This window comes from Phalacrocorax aristotelis, chromosome 6, assembly GCF_949628215.1.
Source record: "Phalacrocorax aristotelis chromosome 6, bGulAri2.1, whole genome shotgun sequence".
Taxonomy (NCBI): domain Eukaryota; kingdom Metazoa; phylum Chordata; class Aves; order Suliformes; family Phalacrocoracidae; genus Phalacrocorax; species Phalacrocorax aristotelis.
The window spans coordinates 34,249,162-34,276,694 of NC_134281.1; the positions used below are offsets into that span (position 1 = coordinate 34,249,162).

Consider the following 27,533-nt stretch of genomic DNA (forward strand, 5'->3'; position numbering starts at 1 on the left):
GCTCTGGTGTGTCAGAGCGGTTTCCCACTGGCGGCTGTCCCTCAGGCTGGGTTGTCATGCGACTGCCTGTCTGTGCCTGCTGTACAGGTGAGAGGATGTTCTGCACAGCAAGTGTAGACAGGCAGACACATGACAACTCCGTCCAGCCAGTCCCTTGGAGCCATCACCGCTGGTGTGCAACAGTTTGTACCGTTCCGGTTTGGGGGTTTTGGTAGGGGGGGAACACACATAACAGACTTGAACTTTAAAACATTGGGAGCTGTAGAACAAGAACATAATTTGATTTTATTCGGAAAAGAAGTGTTTCAGTACATTAGTTGTCATTGTGCTGACATATATCAGAGATGTGATTTTAACAGACTGGTCACACCAAACATTTGGAAAAACAAAAAGGATTGAAGCCATGGTTTATTTTATATGCAATTCATACAGGATTTTGCCTGCATATTGTAGTCACACATAGTAATTTAACCAGATGTTTTTACTCTCCTTGGAGGCACAGTAATACTGAAGTTCAAGATAAAGGATATGTTTATACAGTACATATTTTCTAGGAGCAGATAAGTACAACGATCTTGCATGTTAAAAATAAAAATCTTTCTGTATAAATGGAGGCAACCACATGCACATTAACCCAGTTAAAGGGAATGTGCTGGCAAGAAAACTGGTTGCATTTTATATCTATTTTGGTAATATGTTAAAGCTGTACACTTAAAATGATATTTCTTAGTATTTTGCTTTGTGTATTATTTAAATAAGCTTTATCTCAATCTGTACTTTGTAAGAAAACAAAATAACTTTGTAGAGCTTCAGTGAGTTTTTCAGTTAAACATAGACTATGCTACAGATCAAAAGCATGCAAATAGCATCATTTCACATCACAAGATGTGCTGCTTTGCTAAACTTCCCTGTATATAAAATACAGTGACTGTAATCCAATTTAGCAGTGACATCTGCAACATCACTGGGGCTTTGTTTCAAACGGTATAAAGCACATTGTAAGCTTAAAAGGGGGAAAATATAGCTGTATTACTCTTCTATACAGATTAAATGATTCTGTTTTATAACAGTGTTCTTAAATCACTCTTGCTCGCTAGTGCCTCCATAGGTAAGCAACAAACTTGTGCTTTCAAACCCTTCTCAAACCTATCTCATACAGAATAGCAGCAAAACACTTAAGTTCCAGCCTGAAAACTGATTATAAAAGGAATGAATTTACCAAAAGGCTAAAAGTGGGGATAGTGCTGAGGTTTTAAATTAGACTAATAATAAATTAATATGTAATTATTCAGGTGTTCTAGCTCTGATCATTATTTTGCCATAAGGAAAAAGCTGTATTTTAGCTAGTATGCAAGTTGAAGTATACAAATTAAGTTTATCGATTATATGAATAAAATTTTCCTTGAACCTAACAAGTTGGAATAAGTTGTCTTAAAAAAAACCCAAATCAAGCACAAAACGTGACTAGCTAAATCAGATGTGAAAAATTAATTCCAAGACATTAAATATTCTTACTTTGACTTTATAATACACTTCCTTAAATTTTTGTAGCTCTAAGTATATTTTTAAGTGTATGCTTTAAAGTTGGCATGTCTTCCTACCCGCTTGACTATATTAAAGAAAAACAAAAGTGGCAAGTTAGAAGTACTTTTAAAACAAATATAAAACACTGTTTGTTTTATAGATTTCATCAAATTTAATGCCTGCATTTAGTTGTTAAAGAAATCAAAGTTCTTCAGACTGGGAGAAAATTAGGTCTCAGTTTCTGTGTTATGGATCCTTCTTGAAATAGCAAAGAACTGTACAGTAAAATTCATTGGCGACCTATAGTATAAAAGGATAGGAGGAACAAAAGTATACATTTTAATTAATAGTTTTTCTATAACAATCAGGGAAGTTATGCTGGGAGCAAAAGTTGTAAGTGGAAAGATTATTCAGTCTTTCTAATAACTGTACACAAGGAAAATTCATCAAAAAATAAGCAAAGAGCTTTACATCTTGAACTGAGGCAAATTTCTTTTGCCTTCAATTAATTCGCTGGGTACTACTAATGACTGGATAGATATCTCCACGTGATTCTTATTTCAAAACTGATATTCCTTGAAATTGTAGTTCATTTGCTAAAAGGACTCAGCATTTTTGGGTGCTCTATCTGGTTGATTCATTGAGTCAGTAAAGGGTTCGAGAATATTTTAGAATACCCATAACAAAAAAAAAAAACAACGCACCACAAAAAAAAAAGATTTAAAAAATTAAAAAAAAAACAACCCTCATGATTACCAATATTATATTTACAGAACCCTATATTAAGGACCTGACTTCAAATATTAATACCTAGAAAATTGAGAATTTTATTATCTTCAACTGTGATTAGGACTTTTTATTTAAAGGGCAGGTTGTTATTTTTAGATACTGTTTTGTAATGCAGAGTAAAATGCAGTACTGAAGTACAGTAGCATTATTCAGGAAAGTTTCATTCTTAACTGTGGCATTTCCTGTCTTTTTGTAGGTTTAAACTTGACCCTTAATATTATTTCAATTAGGATGTGTTGTGTTTTGTTTTTTTTTTTTAAAAAATAAAGTACGGTTCAGGAAGAAAAGCCTTTTGCAAGTAAAAATGAAGTTATGCTTAAGATTGATTAAACTTTATTTTTTGGGAAAAAAAAAAAAACCACACTAAGATTTAGGGGTTTTTATTTTCCAATCTGCTTAACAGATTTTGATTAAAATATTATAATAATTTAACATTCTATTTATAAATTTGGAGTTCTTATGCAAATATTTTGCTATTGTGATAATATTTTCCATATAGCAATGATACTTGGGTGGTCTGCAGAAATGTCTGTGGACGCACGGTGATAGTACAGGAATGGGGGAAGGAGCGTAGAGAGGGTAACAGCGTCTTTTAGTCGTCTGAAAGTACAGATGTGTTAAATACCACTGGTAACGATAACAGAGAAGATAACGTGCAACTTAATGACAAGGCAGAAAAATGTCAAGTGACATGTTTTTTTAAAAGGAACTAGGTTTTTTCACATTTGGATGCTTATTTGTTCTATATTTATTTCTGTAAAGTTAAGTGACTTTCCCCCACCCTTCTTTGCTTTTTTACTTTTTTTAACATTAAAGGAATATATATACAAGGTTTGAAATATTTTTTTCTTCTTCGCTATTTAATTTTGTTGAGTGCACTAAAAAAAAAATTATGCTCCTTAAAGATGAAAGCAAGCCATTATTTTGAAACACACCTCCTATTTAAATGTTCATATTCGCTTTAATTTGCTTTTCCTGTTTTTGTGCATTCTATGATAATATGAACTGTATCATTTAGTTTATACTACAGGCTTAAGCATTGAGATCGTCCTGGTTTTACAGAACTCTCCCCATGATTTAGTATGCATAAGATCCTGTTAATTTTTTTTAGTCATTGAAAAAAAGATGTTTGATTTTTTGGGGGTTTTTTGTTTCTTTTTTTTCTCTTGAAATATTTCTATACAGTTATATTGTTTGCCGTGCATGTTTACAAACTCTTGTTTTATAACTACGGAAATCTTTTCTGTATGATTATGATCGACTAGAACTTGTTTCAACTAATACAGTACTGTTTTAAGAATCACAGAATCACTTAATTCACTTGAAAATGTTTTGATTACTGAGCCGAAGTAGATATACTTCCTTATTCATTCCTAACAATACAGGCTTTCTTTCCCTATCTGTTACTTTGCACACTGCATCCCCCCCTTCCCCCCCCCCTCCTTTCCAAGCCCCATGCCAAGGGGGCCTCCTAGATCTCAGTCTTACAGTCTAAAAATGTAACTTTGAAGAGTCATGGGTGTATGGGAGGGGAATCACTTCCTAAATCCAGAAAGGTCATTTAAAATAAAGATTAACGCAAACAGTGGACTAGAGATAAGAGAAACACTAGTTCCATATGTTTTCATTGTCCTTGCTTATTTAGCAAAACCTAGCACAGGCTATGTTCAACAGTATTTTCAATGAGAGTCCATTATTGACTGAATAACACCACTTCCTTTCTTAATTTCTGGATCAGAATTAAAAAAAAATAAAATTAAAGTAGCTATGCAAATAAGCACTAGACAGAAAAAATATTTGCAAATGATCGTGTTTCCCTTGAAAAATAACTTAGCAAAAGTTTCTTAACAAGATTTGAAAACATTTTCCTACTGCTTAAACAAAATCTAAGTCATAAAACTTTTCAGACTTGCTATGCCTAAAACAGTAACCATACTTAAAGAGAGACTGAGAAACGTTAATGCGACTTTGAATCTGGATCCATTCCTTTAATTTCTTCCTGTCTTTTCAGATTTTCTATTAATAACTACATTTAACTGTGTGTTGCAACTCCACTTTAAAGTAGAACAAGACTAAATATTCTGTCTACTCATACAAGAATGGATTAAACCCCACTAATTTAGTCCTAAAGATAATCTTCCGTGAAATAAAGGAAGAGACGGTGGATAACCTACAAATGTATATATACATTAAAAAAGAATTATTTTAGTCAAAATATGTAAGCTTTGATGGGAGGCTAAGGGAAATGACACTGATCCTTCTTGCTTTGTAGGCTTTAAGAGAGCAGGTATAGGCACAGTCACGCTAATGCTATGCGACCATCTGTCCCCAGTAGGACTTCAACTGATTATTGAAGGAGCAATGAAAAAGGTAATAATAATAATAAACATATTTAAATCATATAGTATCATGGCTGACTAAAACATAATGTGCATTCTGCAAAAGTGGCTGGTTATAATACTAATGGCTGCATATTTATGCTAATTGTTTTTATAGTATAGCTATTCAAAGCCTTCCTGGCAATAATGAACACCATATAGATGGGATTTTTTTTCCAGTTGCAGTAGTTTGTTACTAGTGTTAACTTTAGGGGAGCTGACTCTGGAGTTCAGCTGGTATCAAATTGCAGCCCAGACTTTTTGTATTATTTTGTCCGTGGGGATTTCATTCAGCCTGAGGGTTGTTTTTCCCCTACCAGGACAGCTGGAAATTCACCAAAGCAAACTTCTGCATTCGTTTACAAATTCCATTTTTATCAGTGGGATTCAGGACAAAGTAACTTATTTTGAATGTTAGAAGAAATATCAACGATTCAAAGTATACTTGAGAGTGGCATCAATCAATCGATGCTGAACACTTACAGGCAATGGCCAGCCAAGTATCGGGATGGAAAGCTGTTTGTTCTGCTTTATTTATTTATTGGTTTTTTTTCCATCACATCCTCAACTCTCAGAGGTAATTTTTCCTGACAATCAAAGATTTTGTATTCTACATGGCAGAAGCCTGGCATGGAGTAGTCATAGATATCCTATGGTTTCCCTCCCAGTTTTCATGAGCATATATAGGTCACTTGCAAAGAAGTTTCAGCTGCATATAAAATCTAAGTACAGTTCTACCAAAGGTGATATATTATATTTTACAATAATTTAAAATAATATTCATGCATTCTTTTCTATTATTTTATTACTTTAAGAGAAATTAATTTCTTTAAAATTGATCTTCAGATAATAGTTCACAACAGGAGCTATTCAAAATACATACTTCTAGCAAGTCTTTTCTGCATTAAAAAAAAATTATATACTCCTTAAATATTATACTGATTGCTACAAGTAAATAAATATTAAATTTACCTTTTTAGTTTGTGGGGGGAAAAAAGCTTTATTTTAAATTAAAAACAAAAAAAAAGAAAAAAGAAATGACCGACTTTAACTCTACTCTTGTACACTTCTCTAGGTAGTATACCTCTAGGCAATATACCTCTCTCATTTCTTGCATAGGTTTTAGTAAACCATCAGAGCTCCATCTTTCTTGCAGTGATGACTGGAGGAAGGGGGGAGGGGAGTCACCTAGGTTCGCCAGGTCATAGGCCAGGTGTTCTTCCAAAGTAGGCCTTACCAGAATGTCTTCCCCGCTTTATTCTGAAGTCCTCCTTTTTCACAGTGTCCCTTAGCGTTTCTTATTCCCTAGTGTGCAAAACCTGTGAAGAAAAATACTGTATATGAGATCTGAAAGGAGCAATAAGTGTCTTCTCCTTGGCAATAGCAACTTGCGTCCCCAATAGTCCATGCCGCTGCTTTCCCTTGCCCAGTCTAACCAATGTGCAGACTACTGTACAACAGCATTGTCCTGAACAGGTAGTCTGAACACTGGGGCGACGGAGCAGGATCTCCGGACGTGTCTATTTATTTATTTTAAATCCTCTTTTAGTCTCAGGGAAAAACTGCCTTCCTGCATCACGGGTTGTGCTCGGCTCTCCCTCACACTCTGCAGCACTCACTGAAACACACTGAAGTGCTGTGATTTCCAGTCTTGACGTGGCACATTTGCAGCAGACTGGGGATCTGGCAATGAATTTAGGACCAGGAAAAGGGGGAGGGCTGGGCCTGAGAGTCCATATATGGGATGATGTCACCCTGGGGAGGTTTGGGTATGCACTGTGCCGCTGGTGAGACCGCTAGAATTGCCTGCTCTCAGACATGGGTCTGTGTATAAAATGGTACCAGATGTTTTAGTGTAATGTTAAGCAGTCATTTCATCTTCAGGCCAGATTTTTTTCTTCAACTGGGCAGGAAGTGGGCCCCAGTATGGAAAAGCTGTAAAAAGTCAAGATGTACAGTTTCACTGCAGCCAACGGAGAGCGAGTTAATATAGATGCAAAATTTGCTGTTTTGTGAAGGCTGAAAAACTGAATTTATAAAAAGAATTCTGCTCGGGAAGCTAATGCAATAAGCCAGTGCTTATTTTGTTTCTTTTTAATGACTCTAGTTGTGCTTTTCTATTTTGGCATTTCAGACCAAGAAAAGGGCAAATAGGTTCATTTTTTCTTGGAACTGTCAGCGGCATGCAGGCTGCCGAGACTTGAACAGTAATTAGAGTTACTTCCTGAAAGTGAAGCCCCCATGAAAAGTCTGGAGAAATGTTCTTTGTCATAGCCTCTACATGAGTAATTAGTTCCACATGTGGCCTTCCTATTTCCCTTCAGCTATTTTGGCTGGCTGGTTGAATACTTTGCTATAGCTCAAGACTTAAAGAAGCTTTAAAGTTTTCATTTCAAGCATCCACTGTGAAAATAGCTATTTCTGGTGTCATAATAAATTGCTTCTGGTAGATCAGTGCTATTAGGCCTGGCATTGTTTTTCAGTGGTAACCCTGCTGGTCCCATTTTTCTTTTAATGGTGCTTGGTGGAATATCCAGCTAAATTTTATCTTTGATGTTTACCAGATCTATTGAATTTTGCCAAGTATGACTTTACCGTAGATTTTAAGATATTCTTCCCACAGGCAACCATCCTTGTTCTCCTGTAAACCTCTCTTTGTTAGTCATGCTGTTGAATCTAAGTGTTGTACTTGGGTGTTTGGTGGGTTTTTGGGTTTGGTTTTTTTTTTTTTTGTTTAATCTGCCTTAGCCCATGGTCTAAAAAAACCAGCTAATATATCAAGTTAGTTCTTCTGAAGTCAAACCTGGAGGTGATTGTGTGTAGGTCTGTATATGCACTGTATGGAATTGTTGCCAGTAGCTCTTTTTCTGCCCAGAAGTCTGAGGCAAATGCCAGTATTGAGAGTGTATTCTGAAAGGTAGATCTCCACCAACTTCCTGGACAGCAATGTATGTAAATTTAAATGTGCTGTGAGCTCTGGTGTCCTAAATAACTTCTGCGTGGTTTGGGTTCTTCCTAGGTGATGGCAGATTCCTATGGAGCCATAGCTCCTAGAGGCATGCACAGGGCAGGTTGCAGAACTCTAACTTCAGGGAAAAAAAATACAATAAACTTGAACACCAGGGAAATTGGAATCAGAATCTCAGGCCAATGAAAAGGAAAAGTGACCTTCAGGCTGCTTTGTGGTGGTGGCAGGCCAAGCACTGTGTGTCTGTTTGAGATTGCGCATCTGATTCTACTGTTTGGATTCACAGTGGGCTAGTCCATGTCCAGCACTGCTGTAGTTCTTTTTCTGTTAGTTAGTGAAGGCAGAGGTTTGAAGAAGCTGTAGAAAGAGGTTTAATGTGCAGACTTGGCTTTCTTAGAAGTGACAGCACCACATCAGTGTCTAACAGAAAGTGAGTTGGTGGGCGAAAGCTTTCAGAGATACAGCTGTTGTAACAGAGAAAGTAGCACATCATGGATGAAACAGGAGGGCCCCTAGTCTGCATTTCACTGCATGTGTAGGAGCTGGCTTTTTTATTATATTCCTACTTGGCACTTACCTTGTGGAAGAAGAATATGATTTTGGAAATATTGAGTAGTGAGAGATTTTTATGAGTGGGACCCTCAGTATTGCAGGTCAGATTTTCCCCAGTGAGGAACCATCAGAGATTAATTGCTGCATGAGCCACCAAGAGCAAGAAATTACATTGTCAAGAAAAGATTGTTCCAGGGATCTTCCTTCCATACCAGCCGACGGGGAGGTAGGCTGAATAAAACAGGAGGCAACGCGTTAATGAGCCAAGCAGCCTTAAGGGCTGAGGGAAGTGAAGTTTTGAATCTTGCTGCTGAGTGTAGCAGCGTTAGTCTGCGAATTTTTCCTGAGATGGTTAAATAGAACCAGAACAGCTCACCACATTGCGGCCTGGAAATTTGTTCCCGCTAAGTTTTGTTTCCTGGCAAAAGCAGAGCTCCAGAAGAATGGAGTACGAGAACAGGGTTTTGGGTTTTTCTGGGTGCCCAGAAAGATGCTAAAGCCTTGTCAGGGTGAACCTCTAATATAGTGCAAAGCTATTCAGACTTAATATGCACATTTTCTTTCCTTCCTAAGGGCTGCTCAGCTAGTTACATGCATCTGTGTTGGATATTTAGACCCAATCCCTCCTTTTCCATTTGAACTCTGTTTGGAGAGGAATACTCCCAAAAAGTTCACACTATACTTGAAGTATTTTAAATCTTCCACAAAATAGCTCCCCAGCTATACTGTGGGATTTAAAACTGCTTCTGATCCGCTTCCGAGGCTCTCATTTATCTGTAGTTTCTTAAATGGCAGGCTGCTTTTTTGACTGCAGGTTGCAGTAATCTTAACTTAGAGGATCAATATCAATAATAAATTGCTACCCAGAGCTTATACAAAGTGTCTTCTAAAGGTGGTGATAAACTTTAATTTTTCATGAGTTTATCATCACGCTTACATTTCTGTCACACCTATGAACTCAGCCCAATGATTATTTTCCACAAGCCTAAAATATTCTTTGATTTTTAACTTGGAGGAGACTAAGGATTTTGGAAAGTCCAACATCTTCATTAACACTTATTTGGAGGGCTACCATGAAAAAGAAAATAGCTATATTTCTGCTTGATTGTTTTCTTTTCCTGGCAGACCGCAGTGTAGTGCCAGGCCACTCTTCATACTGAACGGGATGGGCATCTTTGAAACAGTTATGAAGTGTGTATGTAGCTAGCACGGGACCTGTATGCTTCTAGTTGTTTATAAAACATTCTAGGTTGCATTTACACTAGTGAAGTGGCTGAATTGCTGCTAATGTGTGTTTTTACATTAAAAAAGTTATTGTAGAAAGCGTCTGGAGAATTGTAAATTTTGTATCTCCATTTTTCAAAAGCTCTAGATACGATCTGGGGAACTAGAGAACAGTAAGCAGGACGTCTGCAGCTGATAAATGAGTTGAAATAATAGCAGACAATTGAACACAGTTATTGAAATTTTGCAACAGAAAGTTGTCTGCTATGATTTGTTCTAGGGTTTTTTGCACATCCAGCAGTAAAGGTTAACCCTTTTCAGCACTCAAGCTAAATCATGATTTAAGAGGATTAGAAGCAGGTAGGCACAGGACACAGGGAAGAATACGGATAGGCTGTCATTCTCATCATAGCGAAAAACCACACAAAGCTACCTCCAGGGTTTGATTTTGTAGCTGAGTGAACAAAATGAGTGGGGAATTAAATGCCAATGGTGGTGAACAAATGCAAAGGAGTAGTCATAATTGCCATAAAATGCCTCGAGTTACACTGTGAAATTATGTTCACTTTTATCCAGGATGCTTGGGGTATGCATGCAAGAAGGTAAGAAAAATGTGGGGAGAGAAGAGGTAATGGTAGACAAGCATCAACGTGTGAGGCAAGAATATCAGATATATGCCTCTACAGAGTTTGTCATCTTTCTGTTAATATCACTGGCTGGGCAAGGTCTCATGCAGTCGTGCATTCCTGTGTTTTTTCTTGGTGTTCTTCTGCAAGCTGACCCACTGATTTTTTTTTTTCTTCATTTTAATTAAAAAAAAAAAAGTTTGCCCCTTAGCAATTTTAATACTTCTGGCCAATGCATGTAGGAATGATCTGGAATTCTAAGTAGCTGTGCTCATTATTATGAGAACACATTACAAAGCGTGTTGCTCATTTTCACCTTGAGCTTGTACCATGATCCTTATCTATTGATCGTAACAAGACTTGTTGTCTGAAATAATTGAGGCTGACGGCAGTTTATCAACATTGACTGAAGACCCCCTTTAGTAGGGACCTCTGTATGAAGGCTATATGACTGGTAAGAGCCACGTCTGTTAAGTGCTGCTCGGTTTTCGAAGCCGTCTGGCCTTGGTATTGCACATAGTGATTTGCTCTTTTGTAAACTATTTTACTCCAGCTCTGTATGTACTGGATGATGTTCCAGCCTCATGGCACTCTGTTGTGTAGTTCCTGTGAGTAAAACATAATGGACAGGTGAAAACTATAGCCTCTAAACACCGTGTTCTCTGTTCCTAGTCCTCTTCCCATCGCCTACCTATTTTTTACTTGCTCCTTCTGGCCTGCTTTCCCTCCTCACCAGACATAAACTTGGATGCTTTAGAATATTTACTCTTCCACCTACTCAGCAGCCTTTCTCTTCCCAATTCCACTTTTCAGCTCTGCATATGTGCTTTGCCTCACACTTTTTAAGAGTTTGCAGGAGAGACATGAATGGGGAGAAAGCGGAGCTGGAAGGGGTCAGTACTACTTTGGGCAACTAACAGTGGAAATTCATAACAATTACGTTTAGGAGCCCATGCTTCCTATATCTTCAGTGAGCAGGGGAAAACTCATCTCTGAGGTGGATACCTACAGTTACCCAATGTTGATATCCGCCCTCGAGTATGTGAGGACTGAACAGGAGGTTCAGTACCAATGCCACTTTTTCGTACCTCATTAGCAGTCTGTACCATTCTGTATACCATTCTGTATTGTTCAGTGTTTTGACCACTGGCTAGAAAGGCAATAAAAGTTTAGCAATACATAATTGGAAAAGTTGGAAAATAACCAGAGTACCATGGAGCAGGAATTTTCATGTGCAGGTGACTTTGCTCACTGTATTTTCCAGCTTAAACTTTGTGTATGTATTCATGCAATGTATTTGAACATCTGAACTGATTTTTGGATAGTACATTGTTTTGGGGGAACTATGCATGCTCGGCACAGTGGTAACAAGTGACTATAATGACTGGCAATGTTTAGATTGCATGTAGGTTATTTCATTGCTGCTAAAAGAAATAGCTGCCTTGTTGAATTGTTGTGGCCTAATGGGAGGTATTCTCTCTGCCTGTCATGTTTTTCTTCAGGAAAAGAACCGGATATGGAATAGCTTTGACATTTCCTTAGTCATTGCTTACTCATACACAACACACAATTAGTGGAGATGCAAAATTAGCTGAGCTAAGTTACTTTTCAGAGTGGTGGTGAAGAGCACTATATGCCCTGGATTAACACTGTCTTCTTTCTTGACTGCTGTGATCTCCTCAGACTTTGTTTTAGCCCTGAAGCACATTAGTGTTAAGCTTTTGGACCCTTAATAAAACCCAGATGCGCAGCTGAATCAAGTGTTCTTTTTCCCACTCAGACTCAAATGATTCAGTCAGGTTACCACATCACTGGGAGGTCATTGCTCCTCTCACAGAAGATGTCACTTCTGCTACAAAGTGATTGTAGTATTCAGTAAAGCAAAATAACTGGACGATAAAAAGGACAAAGTATTTGAGTGAGTGTAGGGGCATGTTGTTTATTGCTTAACCAAAGCAAAGATGTATAATGGATAAACTTGCAGTGGTTTTTATTTCTTTTTTTCAATCTTTTCTAGAAGAACAGTCTGAAAATAGAACTGCCCGGTGACCAAAAAAAGTGCATACTTTATAGAAGTTTCTAGTTAAAAATCCTGTGTCTTGTTGGGTTTAAACTGCTGGTTTTGTCTAATTAGAATTTGGGGTTTGATTTACCCTTCAAATGTATTTTTGTGAACATTTTTTCTTCTGCCCAACTGAGAGACAGTTTGTTGTTACTTTTGTGGTTTGTTTGTTGTTGGTTGTGTTGGGTTTTTTTTGGTGTGTGGTGGTTTTTTTCTTTTTCTCCCCCCCCGGCAAAATTTTGCGTTGCAGCTATTTCTATGTTTCAGTAACGTAATACACTCTGGGGGAAGATCTTGGAGATCTTTGACTCTAATGAATACCAGTCACGTGAGAGCAAATACATGATTTATTACTTGAGTATATTTTCAATAGTAATGCCTGGAGATTTTTTTTTTTTAGTGGGGGGAAGGCAGAGCAAGAAAGAGAAGGATGCAGTTGAAAGAAATTAGTGGCAAAGTGATGTTAACTCTCACCTCAGTTCAAGTCTGTGGTTTGCAATGCCAACATTGTGAATGATCCCAAAACAAAAACATCCATCCTTTTCACATTTAAGAATAATCTCAAGGGAATTGTGTTGTAGAAGCAGATCTTAAAATGAACACCAGCAATATTGCTCAGGGCCTTTAAAACTGAAAGCCATTTCTTCTAGTATTTATTGTATTTGGCAGAACTATTATCCTCTCTTTATATTAACTGCTACATGAAGTGTCGTCTTTGTCTTGCCAAAACTTCTGTTCATAATATAATTTTTTCTTAGGTTGACTTGCTTTTGATAACGACTTAACAATAATGAGCCAGGCTCTTGAATGTGAAATTGAGAGTTGCTTTCCTGAGGCTGAATATAGAAATTGGTCATTTGTGCTGTGTAGAGATGTATGCTCTAAGAAGAGATGACTGTCAAAGAGCTTCAGTGTTGCTCCAGCTCCATGAAACGTATTGAGTGTGCCCGTGTAACAGAACCATTCATTCTCTTTTATGACTGAGTTCTAAATCACATTTCCAAAGGTTAATAAGTGATATCCAAAGAGTAGTCATGTGAATAATATTTTGTCTGGTTTTTCTGTAGATTCTGAAGATTTGATCACCTACTGTTACTCTCTGACTTGAGTGAGTAGGCATAAACATTTAAATTAGAATTAAGGGCCAACTTAAAAGTATTCTGGTTGCTTAAAGATTTTGAGGTGTCCTGTGACATCTGACTTCTGCAAAACTTTCACATGAACTGGTGAATCTGATGCTCCCAGGCATAACTTCCATGTTTAATTTTTTAGGGAGGTTGTTTCTTGAAAATGTGTGAAATAGAAGAGTTAATAAATCAACAGAATATCATCATTTTTCCCTGGACTATCCCTGATATTTATAGTTGCACTTTTTATAAGTGTCTTTCAGGAAGAGAGGTTTCAAAATGGCTCATTATTACTCCCCTGTATTTTCCAATCAAAAAGAACAAGAAATTTTTACTTGTCAATTGAGGTTCCATAGCCAAAAAAGAGGTTGTTTCCTGCTTTTGTGGCAGTGTGTGTTGGTTGTTGCTAGTCAGTTAACCAAGGTATGATTTTTCAGTTTAAAATCCTGATAAAGCCGAGGTGCTAACAGGCTTTGTCTGTTGTTTACTTCACCTGATTACTTTACAAATAAAGTTTTAGTGCTTTATCTTAGCTGTTGCTTTACATGCAGTACAAGAAAACGTGTGTTTATGGTGGCTTCACTAATGTCCTCTTAGCAGTTGAGATGAGATGTGTTCTAGAGACCTGTGAGCCGTTGTGTTGGTCAGGTGGATATTTCTGTGTTTGACAACACCCGACTGTCTAAATTCACTGCATCTACCAACTAGTAGTTTAGTAAAACACCCTCTGTTGAGGCCTGTTATGTTCATGGTAGAATTTCCTTTTCTTGAATTACTAAGCTTTTTCAAATGTTTATGTAAGTTCCAGAGAAACTAAACAAGTTACTGAGATAGTTTGAGAGATGGAACCATGTGATAAAGACTATGAAGAGCTTTTTAACGGATAGTTGGTTTAGGTCCCTTTCTTTGTGGACCTTCTTAATCGCAGAGGATGTTTTAAAACTGTCCGTTGTGTGGTGTACTCATGACAAGCACCTCAACTGATGCCTCTTGACTCACATTCTTCAGAGGTCAAAAAGTTCTTCCCCCTCCCCATTATTGTCTGAAACATAGCAATAACCTAACCTTTGCAGTACAGAACCCAAAAAGGAATAGTGTTCCTGTTTTGAAATCCCTTTTTCAATACCTTTTTTCTGCTGGATCTTTCATGACCCTCCTCTCTCCTTTCCCATTCTTGCTATGCTGATCTATGTACTGTCATCTCTCATTGACAGTAACCTCCAGTGCCTGTTGATCTGTTTTTTTTCATGGCAGTATTCACAGCTTCATTCCAGGCCTCCCTTTTGCTAATGGAACCGCCTTTCCTTGGCGCTATAGAATTACTCCCCCTGCTGTCCAGTTGAGTACTTCATCCGAAGACAGCTAAATCTAAGTCTTTTAATGTATGGTAATTAACATCTTAATGGTATGATCTTGATTTAGAAAAAAAAAAAAAGAACAAAACAATAACAAAATCCCCACACACACACCCGGGTGCTAATATAAGACATTAAGATCAACTTGCCCATATCATAGCTTACATCTCACATATCTGCAGTGGTGTGGTTTGTTGCTTTGCAGACTTGCATCTGATATGTGAATCTTAGTATATTCTGAAGATTGCCTAAAGTTTAGGGAGGAAGTAGGCAGCTCTGCTTTTGATAGAAGGTCCATTAGGGAATCATCTTCTATTCCAGATACAAGGTGTATTTATTCAATGTGTCTTTTCCTGAAGCCTAGCAATAGCATTTTTGGCTGAATACTGAACCAAAACATTGCCTTGCAGGGAATGTAGAAAATGCAGAAGCAGCAGCACCATTTTATGGGCATTAATGTTGCTTACAATATTATTCACAAATGGAATGCACGTAGAATGAGACCTGAAAAACCAGTTAAGTGGGTTAATTCAAGAGACATCCAGGAAAATTAGTATAGATGCCTGAGACATTACGGATATCTAAGCACACTTCTGAAAATCACTGCAGCAGGTTTCACAAACCTGATTGAGCTGAGCATTTTACTGCTGAAAAAGCTGACATAACTGGTGTCAGTATATAAAAAACCCACACTTCTAGTACAACATTATTTTCCAGTAGGTTTTTTTCCTCTATGCTCTGTTCTGGAATAGTTCAACACGACTTTTAATTGTTACTGGATCTGTTAGTCTTCTGTATAACTTGTATATCCCACGAGTTCAATAATTTCAGCTTTTTGTGACCTATTATGTGTTTTATCCATGTGTCAGATGGTTACAAAGAGGAAATCGGAAAACACCATTGAGTCTGACAGCACTCATCATCCAGGCTGCAACCAAAGCATGTTGTGCAAGTGTAGCTTTTTGCATTCTGTTCCAAAAACCAATTTTCAGTGACCTTAGCAAAGCCAGAGTATCAAACAACTGTGTTGTGTACTTGTGCACAGAGGAAGCAGGCGTTCAGACTGTGCGCCTCGTAGACCATAACTGGCTGAGAAACACTAGGGAGAGGCCCTGGGTTATCCCGCAGCTTCCCTCCATAGGTAGACTTATACGTTTGGTTTGGTTTGTTTTTTTGTTTGTTTGGGTTTTTTTTGTGGCTGTGTTTTGTTGCTGGTTGGTTTTTTTTTTCTGGAAGGTGGATATGACTGGACAAAAATTATTTGACAGTAGACTTAAGTTGAAAAGAGTTGTCAGGTATCTGAGAATTCTCTGAAAGCAAATTCAAAGTTTGGGAAGTTAAAAGCTTAAGATGATTGGGGAAAAAAAGTATGGGAGAGCGGAAGGGAATAACTGATGGAAAGGTTTGTTCATGCAGGTTTAGCTTTGTTTGGAAGTGAATTTAATGTGAAGACTCTGGGATTAGAAGGTGTTGTCCCAAGCCTTGAATACTTGCAGCTTTTTCAGCAACCTGACGTGGCCTGGACTCTGGGTCAGCACTCGGTGCTAAGATCTGAACTGCCAGGTTGAACTGTGCTATAGACTTTTGTGGGGATGTAAGGTCTGTTACTAGATTTTAAAGCACATGGTGCTGTACACATAGTTTGCCATGTTAATACATACAAAAAAACCCTCTAATTACTCCTATCATATATTTGTACATTTAATATTTTTCTAGCTTTTTACCGACTTCTTTCACTAGGTAACATTTTTCAATTTTTTTTACATGGAAATATTAGGAGACAGAATTAGCAAAACTTCTGTTTCTTTTTTTAAGATGTCAAAGACTTCTCAGTCCACAGGTGTCCATTAGAAAAAGACCTGCATAACGGGTAACCATTGTGCTCTCGATTTTCCTGAACAGACGTATAAATACTCAGGCGCTGAGCACTTTTTAAAGCACAGGCTATGTCTGTCAGGCAAGAAGATGTGTTCATCCCATGCTTGCACATCTTGTCTCAAAGACAAGATATTGCCATATATGATTTTCCCAAGTTTTGCTAAACTTGGTCTTTGCTTCCACCTTGCAACTATGCAAAACATAAGTTTTATGTCTTTATGGGGGTCAGTGTTGTGTCATTCTGATGTGCTAACCAAGTAATACTTCTTGAGAACATTTTCTCCATGCACATCCCCTCCTACTTAGACTTTTACCTTGAAAAGGAAAAAGGGAAGGTTCTCCAAGTTTTCTTCCATTATGTTTTTGCATCCCACTCATGCCCAGCTTAAAGCTGATCTCTAAAGGGGAGGAAATCCAAACAATTGTTAACTCATGGAAACAACAAATTCATCTGACAAACAGCAGCTCATCATCCTCTTCCATTGACACATAAATCCCCTGAGAGTGTCTAGGGAAAGAAGGAGCTTGCTTCTTTATAAACCTCGCTTGGTGTCTGATAGAAACGTGGCATGCTTGTTTTGGTGTTTGTATGTCACCAGGAACTGCTGAGAATGCATGAAAAAAAAAGAAAATACTATAGGCTGTAAGGAATAGGAGGCAAAGATGTGTTTTATGTAAACAAAGTCAGAAAGGCCTCGGAAGTAATTGTTTAAATCAGCTAGGGAAACTGATGGAATATAATAGTTATGGAGGCTTTTTGGCAGAAGTAGTATTTATTGGCTGGGTTGAGTATAGCACAGAGTATGTTGACTAGGTATAAAGTTGTTAGCACTGGAAAACTCTGTATGTTGTGAACAGGCATAAAATGCAACAAGCTGTGTGGCATGGACCAAACTTAGTATGCCTGAAAACAGAAAACTCTATGGCAGGTTCACACAGACACAGCCAGCATCATTTGAGTGGGCATATTTTACACGTACTGATCTATTAGCCAGATCCAATGGTACTTTTTAGGAATGATTTACCCTAACGAGATAGAGCACAGACGTATTGCAGCATTTTCATACACAGAGAGCTGTCTCTTAACTCCTGTGCTGACAAGATTCTGAAAGTGGGCTTCAGATCCGTATTTGTGGGAGGGATTTCTTCTCTGACTGTCTATGAAACATTGCATGAAGGAAAATGGAAACCATATGCAATTCACTACACAGATCTGTTTTTAATTTAAATCTTTTCCTGTATTATATTTTCTGCTAGTAGAAGAGAGGGAAACAAACTGCTAGATGAATAGTATGGAGCTTAAAATAAAAGGCAGTGTATTTTTTTTTTTTAACTGAAGAAAAAATGGTATTTGATTAGTAGTATAGTTTCACATAGGATTCTATAGAAAGAGGACAATTTGTATATAATATGCTGGAACATCTGTTGTTTCGAGTTTTCGTGGATTGAATTGATATGATATCAACAGAACTGCAAATTTGCTGAGTTAATAGAGCTGTACCATTCTAGTAGTGGCACCACAGTGTAAAACTTTGAACTCCACAGGCAGAGCTAAAGTATTTAGTAATTTATAATAGTGTTCAAAAAATCCTTGGTCTGATGTGGAGTTGTGGAAAATTTCACCATCTCTGAAAATAGTCCAGTAGATTTACTCAGAGTCTCAGGGTTTGTTTGGGTTTTTTTTCCTAGTTTTGAACAGAAGTTCAATTTTTAAAAGTTCACTGAGACTCTTTAGCGCCAAGGTAGTCCCTTGTTTTTTTGCACAGAGCCTGGGAAGAGAAGCGCCACAGGACAAATAAAATAGAATACAGTGCTTTTTTTAAAAAAAAAAAAAGCTGAGCTTTTTAATGTATGGGATATGTTATACTTTAAATTCAATCTGTGAATGAAGGACTGAACCGGCTTTAAAGGGAAGTTGTGAAGATCTTCTGCCTCTTGGACTTCTTGGAAACTGTACAAAATGGAGATCTTCAGTGGTAATTACCAGGTGCTCAGCAGTACGTGTGTGTGCATGGTAAACATGTACATTTGTCCAGCGATTTCAAGCCGTGCTATCCAGCAATGTAAACAGCGTGGTAAGGAATCTCTTTCATTTGGTCAGGGTAGTAGTGAAAATTAAGCAAAGGAGATGGATCCCTAAATCCAGTTTTCTTAGATTTCCAAGGACAACGTTGTCTAAATCTGCCTCAATAAAAATACTATCGTAAAGGAACATTTCAGGCATTCAGAAACCTGTTTCTGCACCTCCTGTCAGCTGCACAGATTAAGGAAGATTGAAGGACCAGTTTCAGCTGCTAGATCTCTTTGGAGAGACTTTCAGTATTCTAATGAAACTGTTACATGAATGTTAAAATAGCTTCTGGGCACTAGAAATGCATGGATCACATGATAGTACACACTTTATACAGTGAAGAACTGCACAAAGAGGCACTAAACTCACAAAAGTAATTAGAGGGACTTTCAGAAAGCCTTAGTGGATTGCATGCTGATGACGCTGCTATCATGCAGTTGGTTGAAATCTGGCTTGATTTAATTAACAGCAAAGACCTGAAGGCACATAAGGGCATAACCGAAAAGCAAATCAGAGAAGTTATTGAATGTTTCTGCTGTTTTGTCAGTGTCACACAACTCAAATGTTCTTTCAGAGTGTTTGAATTCCAAGCAGGAAAATAAATTGAAATATGATTCAATGGAATGTGATTCTAAATTCCTGCTTTTTTAACATTAAATACAGGAGAGAATTGTTTTACTTCATTATTTTTGAAAAGGTGTTAATGAGATATACCTAGTTCCTGTACTCGCTCATGTTCTTAAAATGCATTGAGATTCCTGCCCTGTGAGAGTAGCTACAGTGTAATTTGGGGTTGGTGTAGCCAAAGCTTTATAGAAAACCATGCGGGGGGGGGAAGGATATTTTTATTGATGCAGTAGTAAAGTGCTGAGTGGACAGGAGATATTGTATCGCTGTGTCTTATTGATAAAGCATATAAGATCTTACTTTGATTACTACAGAATAATTTGTAAACAGATTTCACTCCTCAAAAATCCAAAATTAAACAAAGAAAGCTAACAAAATGATGTTACAATAGGCAAACATATTTTATAAGGGTTATCTCAATACTCTCTGCTTGTGTTTTTAAACTGTAGGCACTTCAAAATATTGTCTCTAGTATGCATCCAAATCTCAGCATAAAAGATGTAAATTTAAGTTGTGGCATTCGGATCCTGCGATAATGAAAATACTTACTACCAGTAATATTAACATTTGGCTTGTGTTTTGTTTCACAAAAACTCTTTTAGTTTTAGAAGTTTTCTTTTGGGTTCCTTAATTTTGGAGGGATGGGAAATATTTTGTTTTTCAGGTTGTATAAATCACAATGCTGTCGTTGGTCTGAAGCTTTCCAGTTAGCTAGAGAAACATGTTTTTCTGTGGAAAATTTAGCTGTTTGAATATATTTGAATTATCTGAAATTTTATTTATATACTTTCCACCTGTTGAGAAATATTTGTGGTGTTCTTTTAGCTTTCGTTCATAATTCAAGCCCCTGTGTTGAAACTTCATATTTGGCATACTCTGATGTATTGACAGACTGTTGCCTCGACTAGGAAAAACAATCAATGGACATTTTTAAAAAAAACAAACATTCTTGGTGGTGTCCTTCCCTTCTTCGCTTTGAAGATCCACCAGGCATTTAATTATGTAAAGTCAATATGCTGCTATTTTGGAAGTCTCAGTTATGTTTAAAGATACTGTGTGTTCAATTCCAGGGCTGTTAGTGTTTTGTTCATTCATAGAAGGGCTGATAGAAAATTTCCTGTGCTAGATGGCAAGCTTGTATAAGTCTCCATGTAATGTGACTATTTCTTTTCATGACTACAGTTTATTGTCTGTTTATTACACCATTAGCTTTCCTTTTTTAAAAACTGCACATCTCTTGCAATTCTAGTAGAATATAACATAGGAGTTGAAGCAAGTGTTTGAGTTGATCTGTGATAGAGACAGTGATGTATAAAGGCAGTATTTAATTACTTGAAAAGGGATGACCATAACAGACTGTCAGATGTGACAGATTACGCAGCCCGCTCAGTAACTACAATGCCACTGTCCTCCCAGCAGCAACATCGTCCCTGCAAATCAATTTGTTCTTAAAGCAAGCTGGAAAATCAATGAAGAGATCAGCTCTAATGGCAGATAGTAGCCCTATGGAGGTCTGTGTAAACCTCCCTCATGAGGCTGAGACTACACAAGTATGTATATGTACAGTGCTTCCTATAATGGAGAAATCATTAGGTTCTACTGTGGGTTTTTGATGGTCATTTTTGGTTTTTGTTTTGGTTTGGTTTTGGGTTGGTTTGTTGTTTGTTTTTGTTTTGTTTTCCCCACAAGTTGTTAACTTTCGCTATAGGGGACTTGGGGATTTAAAGACACAATGATAATGATTCCTTCCACAGGAGGAGATGCTGAAAAAGCAGTAGCTCAGGAAAGATTGATGAGAAGGAAACTTCATAATTCACCAGTGTTGGAAATATTTAGAGGAATTTAATGCATTTATTGATGATAACATGTTGGGAATAAGCAGTATGTTTGGAGTGGAAATTGAATCAAGATTTTTACCTTTGTCACCTACTTGTATGAAGCCGAGCAAATTCTTTCTGCTTTGGGTTCTTTCTCTTTTCTATAAAGCCTTCTGAGCAAGGCTGTATTATAATGTGATGCAAAGTACTTGTCTGGAACTGCAGTACAATAGTAACAAAAACAGGTAGCAGGGAATGTTTGAAGTTATGCAAGATATGCTAGCTAAGTATGCAATGGAAGAAGGATTGTGATCACACTGTTTTATGTTTTATTTGCTCTACAATTTAATTCTCTCCCACAAAATCTTCTGCAGTGTCCCCTTTAGCATAACTCTCAGAAGTCCTGCATTTGAAAAGCTAGAGGGGAAAAAAAACCCTCTTCATATAATATATTGCTCCAGTTTTAGGAGAAGAGGCTTACAGAAGTACCATGTTTAGATACAGTCTGACTTTGGAATATAAATTGTCAGTTAGTGCTCCTGGACCCTTACACCTGTAAAATTTGTCAAAGACTACTTTGGACTTCAGTGAGTTGGATTCAGTTTCGAACTTTAGTGGATTCTCCTTTGTTATGTGGCCCGAAGGTCATATTTCTGAATCTGTGTTTTTGAAAACATGTTGCCTGTGGCATCTCTCAGACAGTCTCTTGAGCTGATTCTGCCAAGCTAACTCTGTATTCCATTGCTCTGAACCAGAGAGGTGTTGCCTTGCCTGAGAGGTGAGTAGTTGCTTCCTGTGGGTCTCTGTAGTTCTTTGCCTTCTAACTGTCTCCATCGTATTACCATCACCATTTATCAATCCCTTACTTCAGGGACCATCAATTCCTGACCCAAGTGACTTTCTCATTTCCACCATCATATCTGCAAGCCACAGTCTCCTAATAATTGCAGTCCAGAAGATGTAATACTGCAATTCTTTCTGCACCCAGTCCCTTTACTCCCCAGAACCAGTGTAGTCTCACTTACCCATTTCTGCATCATGCATGTCCAGTGTATTTCAGTCACATCAGAAACTTTAGTGGCATATAGTTCTTCTTGCTTTAGTTACCCTTCACCAGCATTTCACCAAAATTTCCTTGCCTGTGACAATATTCCAGTTCTCAAGGATGACCTCCTCAAACCTTATTATTATTTTCAAACCTTCTTTCTACTCCTTCCATGGGTATCTCACCAATATGTTTAATGGGGTTAATAGTCAGTTCATTCACTGTACACAGAAATAAAAAACACAACCAGAAATATTCATGTTTCCCTATACCTATGTATTTCGAGGGCAAATAACTACTAATATACCAAAAAGGTGTGGATTTTTTTCTCAAATAAGATTAGGTTACCAAAAGATGGTTTTCAATAGGGACCGACTGTTATAAGCAAAGAACATTACTCTCAGGGCTTCAATCTACATGGTGTTGTGTCTACTTGTGATGGACTTGAGTATTCTGCTAGAGATCTGGGTTTTATTTTTATTTTTCTCTTTATTTGTTGCTTTGCACTGATCATACAGAAGAAAAACTTAGTTTGTGGCCAATCTCTTATAATCTGAGACCTTGCTATATACCACATGTGGCTGGGTTTGGAAAGAACATTCTCTAGGATAGGAACCTATGGAAATCGTGCCTGTTTTATTCACCTAACTGCAGCTGCAGTCTGATCTCCCACAGAATTTCTTTTTGCATAGAAGTTACATTTATCTTCACTACCTATCATAATTTCAGTATTTTAAAATAATTAATAAAGATGTCTGCTAAAGGCTGAGAAACTAATGGTAAATTCCTTTAACATAGGGTATGTGCACATAATTAAAGAAAAACATTCTCTAGAGCCAGGAAGCCAGAAATGAGGCCTTACTTTATGGTATCGGAAGGTAACATCAGGGAGAGCTATTAAATGCATGCCCAATTTATAGTCTTCTGTGCAGAATCTGATATTTTACACCATGCTCCACTCCTTACGTTTATGAAGGTGTTGGTGAGTCATTCTTTTAACGTAGCTCCACTACTATCTATGGATTTCGTTCTCTTTTATTGTATACCTGAACATGCTTATCTGACTGAGTCTGTATGAAGAAAACCCCACATCTTTCATGATCTTTGGTGAGATTAATCTTAAGTCCTTTGTGTAGGTAAATCATAACTGTTACATTTGTTTACCTCATTTGGCCTATCTTCCCCAAGATAATTTGCGACTTGATTTGCAAAGATAGTGATATACCTCGTTTGAGGTCAAAAGAAGTGAGGAGTAATGCCAAACTGTAGTCATCCCAGTTTTTATCCAGGGATGTCCCTGGTAAACCCTCAAACACCTGGATACCTAAACATACTTTTAGTGCTCCTACCTGTACAGATAAACGTCTTAAGTGTGAACTGGTTCTTATCAAGGTTTTTTTTTTTTCTGTTCCTAGAAAGGGAATTAGAATTTTTTTTCCCAGCAAAATTTGAATTGATAAGATGAGCTATTAATAAACCTAAATTTTTTTAGAGTACTTGTAAATGCACTTAGAAAATTCTCCCAAGAATTTTACCAGATCCCAAGAGGAGGCAACTAAAGTTGTTCAATGTGTTGTATGAGAGTAAATGTTACTGAATTAGTCTCATCTTGTGAATAGTCTCCAGGTTCTTATTTCTGTGAGCCTGTGAAGACAGTGAAGGGGGAGCCTGTGTCAGTACAGCGAAGGAAAAGCAGCAGAAAAGATGCTTAGCAAATACTATCAGATGGAAGGAGGTTGGAGAAGTGGGGACAGCAAGCTTGGGAAGGAAGAGCTGGAGGGGGAGCACCCTCCACAGTGGAGATTCACGTGAAACAGGTAGCACTACAAGGCTTAGTATATGTTGTTAGAAGATATCATGCTCCTGGAGTTTTGCATTGTCTCTCCTAATCCAGTACACACATACAAAGACCTTAGGCTTAGCAGACCATAAGGAGCCTAATTAATATTGTCAGCCTTCCAGAAATCTTAATGTGATTGTTGTAAGGTTGATGACAAAAAAATAAATTTGGTGACAGCGGCTAAGTTCTCCAAGGATTTGTTGCACAAATGCAGGTGTTAGACCGTGAAAGAGCATCCAAAGGTTCGAGCTGGTATGTCTGAAGACCTTGTTAGCTGATTAAGAAATGAAGAAGTTGGTATTTAGTTAATCCTTAGCTAGGTGGCTGTTTAGTAACGACTGGTGGTTCTGCCTTATGTTGTGTGGAAACACAGATCATCAAAATTAGCACTTCGTGTCTACTGTACCTGAAGATGTTTACCTTGAGCTAGTTTGAGCATGTGAAAGACATTGCCTGAAGGCTCTTACAAGGCAATTAAAGGTTAGCCTGAAGAAGCTATGTTCTTTACTTACTATCCAAACTGGTTTGCTGATATTGTTCTGAACAGTATTTATTTTGAATCAGAGATGTTGCTCTATTGTGCGTGTGGGGGAAAATCTTGCTTTCCTGTTCTATAATCATTTCTTATGATTTCTGTAAATGAATGACCCTGTTTGTACTTTTCAGCGTAGAGGTTATGCATTAAGGCCATCACTAAAACATAGTTATGTATGTTAACAGAAACCTCTACTTGCTTCCGTACTGCTTTTGTAATAGTCACTTTTTATCTGATTATGCTGCATTCTGGTTTCCACCTCCACTAAGACCCACTGTAAGCCATGTTATGAAAATTCCTGAATGAATTGCAATATTTGAGACCTGCTTACCTGTTTCCAATAGAAATGACAACCCCAATTTACCTGAAATGTTTAGTCTGTCTAGTGAAAAACATAAATTTGCTGAAGATATCTCCTTCAGAACTCTGTCCCAGCATCTTCCCAATGCAACTAGAAGAGGAGATAGATATTCAGGGAAATATCACACATCTACTTGTATACTTTTCAGTGCTGACTTAATTATTTGGGGTTTGGATTTTAGTTTTACTGCTTTCTTGCGCTCACTGCCCTACTCACACAGCTAAGAGAGAGTAAAACAGAAGCAGTAGTTTGCAAAGTTCTGTTTGCTTCTATCCAGTAAAAATGCCCTAATGGTTAAAGGAGTTGAACGAGTCAAATTTGGGTGAGTACCTGGAACTGCAGGATGTACATGACTTCTGGAGATGTGGCAAACATTCCTGGCTGAGTTGTCAGGGTCTTCCTCCATGAGCTCTCAAAGTAGAATCAATGAGACCTGGTAATTTGGGACCCTCTAGTCCTATTTTTACAGTTGGATTTCAAACTAGAACCACAGTTTACTAACCAGTGCTTTTAGCTGCCTAAGAAATCTGCTTCGGGACTATGGAGTAGAAGTATCATATCTGTATTAATCCAGTGCCACCTGCTGAGCCAGCAACTGCATTGTGCACCGTGTCTTTTCTGATTGTAGAGTTGCGTTGAACGAAAAGCTACTGCTTTTGAAGACATGTTTCTGGAAATTTGTGAGAGGTACTTTCTGTTTTTCTTCCAAGTTGTGTTGGGTAAGATTTGTGCCTTCTCCTGCAGCTCAGAACTTCTGCTTTACTGAACCAGCACCATGTTATCCAGTAGCTTCAAAGGGAAAATGGGGCTTATTTTAGGTATTACTATTTTCCTTATATTTTTTATATGAGTGCAATTAAAATGCTATTTACTATAGGTTGCTCTCCAACCCCCACCCCCACCCTTCCTAATTGTTTACTTGGAGCTCAGAGAACACAGTTCATTGTTAGGAAGAAAGAAAATAATTCAGACAACTTGGTCAATCAGTGTGCAGCTTGTTTTAATTTTTACACTGCCACTATTGTGTGGAAAATATGACTTTTATAAGCATGATAGTGCAACCATGAAATGAGAGTTTTTAAAAACGTTTCATACATAATCAATTTCTGAAACCTCATTTTATGTACTGTTAGATGGTATTGTAATGTAAGTTGTTGCAATGTTCTTTAGGTGTATGCTGTACAAATATTACAACCAAAATATCTACATGAAAGGAACATTGTTTGCAAAGTCAAGTACTCAGAAGCTAGGAAATAGTGGATTTATGGTTGTTTGTGCAAATGTAATTCTCTGCTCTTGTATGTGTTCTCTGCACACTGAGTGAGGCAGGAGCCCTGGAGAAAAATAGTGCGCAATCACGTAATCAGATACTTAATCACAATGCATACATACAAGGGGTGGAATTAAGGTTGTATGTGCAACCATATATGTGACATTCCCTGACTCTCGGGTACTTGATGTTGAAAGAATTTAAGTGGCAATCTTTGTTGGTTTTAGGTACGATTTCCTAACTTTAAAAAGGAAAAAGCTAAAATACTTAATGCAACTGTTTAGGTTAGATGCAACTTTAAGGATGGAAGTTCAGGGTGAGGGGCTGAGCTTTACAGCTGGTCCAATTCTCAAGTAACACAGTGTGAGCTACTACAGATTGGAGCAGTGCAGTGCTGGGGACATCAGGTATGCTTGCCACAGTAATTAACCTGCTGCAACTGTAGCTGCTCTCCCTGCCTTTTGGACCTTCTACCTTCAGCATTGCAATAGAAATCATTGCCAGAGGAGTTGTAGGGATTAGTAGCGGCGGCTGGCCAGGCGAGAAAATTCTTTCTGTACAGTGATGATTAATTGCCAGTTTCAGGTATTGTGGGCATAAGGAATGCCACACTCAATCTGTTTTCCCTCTGGGTGAGGAAAAGTGAAGCAGAATTTCATGGGGTGGGGTTGGGGGAGGAATCTCCTGGTTTGAGGAAGTTTGTTTTTTTTTTTTCTGTTATGTATTATCAAGAGCCTACTACAAGCTGCATGGATTTGAGAGGTCTTCAAGGATTAATCCACAAGATGAATTCACAGTGGGAAATATGAGGGAGTTAAAATATTTTAGATTACTATCATCTGCTAAATTTGAAATGGTGTGCCCAGATTGACTGTCTTACAACCACCTACTCTTTTCCAAAAAATCTTGAAGTACTGTAAGGTTTCAGTTCAATTTGTCTTCTGTAAATAGCCTATCAAACCTGACAGATAATTGTTCAAAAATATAACAGCCATCTTGCACGAAACAAGCCAACCCAAAACAACCTATAGCAGTCCAACTATTCCTGCTAGCAGCTAACTCTTTTTGGAAAAGCTTCATAAACTGGGCATAGTTCAGCTGCCTTGTCACCCTGCCTTGACAGCTACATCACAACGTAGAACTGCCTGTGCTGTTGGAGTGCAAGTGGGATTGGTGCATTCAGCACTGTATTTGGGTCAGAAAGCTTGCAGTGAAGTGAGTGGATTCTTGGCCTTCGACCCCTTTCTTTTTAATACATCACCTTAGTTCTGTAGCTCTCACATGGAACTGCACTGATCAGAAGTGTAATGTGAAACTGATTTTGCAAAACAATAAATTGCAGAGAGCTTGAGGAAACAGGTGGTTTTGATTAGTAAATTGCACATAAAATACAAAACATCAGTAAATGGAAGGCTTGGCCCCAGGAGAGGAGAAGCGGTGTTCAGCCCTCTTGCTTCCCCTATTCTGGTGGTTGGTTTAAACTC

General features: G+C 37.7%; 1 protein-coding gene and 1 long non-coding RNA gene across 8 annotated transcripts in view; one reads left to right on the forward strand and one right to left on the reverse strand.

Annotated features, from left to right (window-relative positions):
• The window catches only part of DNM3 (dynamin 3), a 180,786-nt gene that overhangs the window by 61,511 nt on the left and 91,742 nt on the right, over positions 1–27,533 (forward strand). The window lies entirely within an intron of this gene.
• Positions 261–27,533, reverse strand: part of LOC142058960 (uncharacterized) — a 29,120-nt gene continuing 1,847 nt past the window's right edge. For 2 of the 3 annotated variants that reach the window (XR_012661160.1, XR_012661162.1), the window contains exons 2-3: positions 25,110–25,212; positions 261–6,010 (exon numbers count right to left, since the gene is read on the reverse strand). This is a non-coding gene — a long non-coding RNA (uncharacterized LOC142058960). Of the gene's footprint in view, positions 6,011–6,310; positions 6,388–25,109; positions 25,213–27,533 lie in introns of those variants that run through there. The other variant, XR_012661161.1, reaches the window with a different exon arrangement.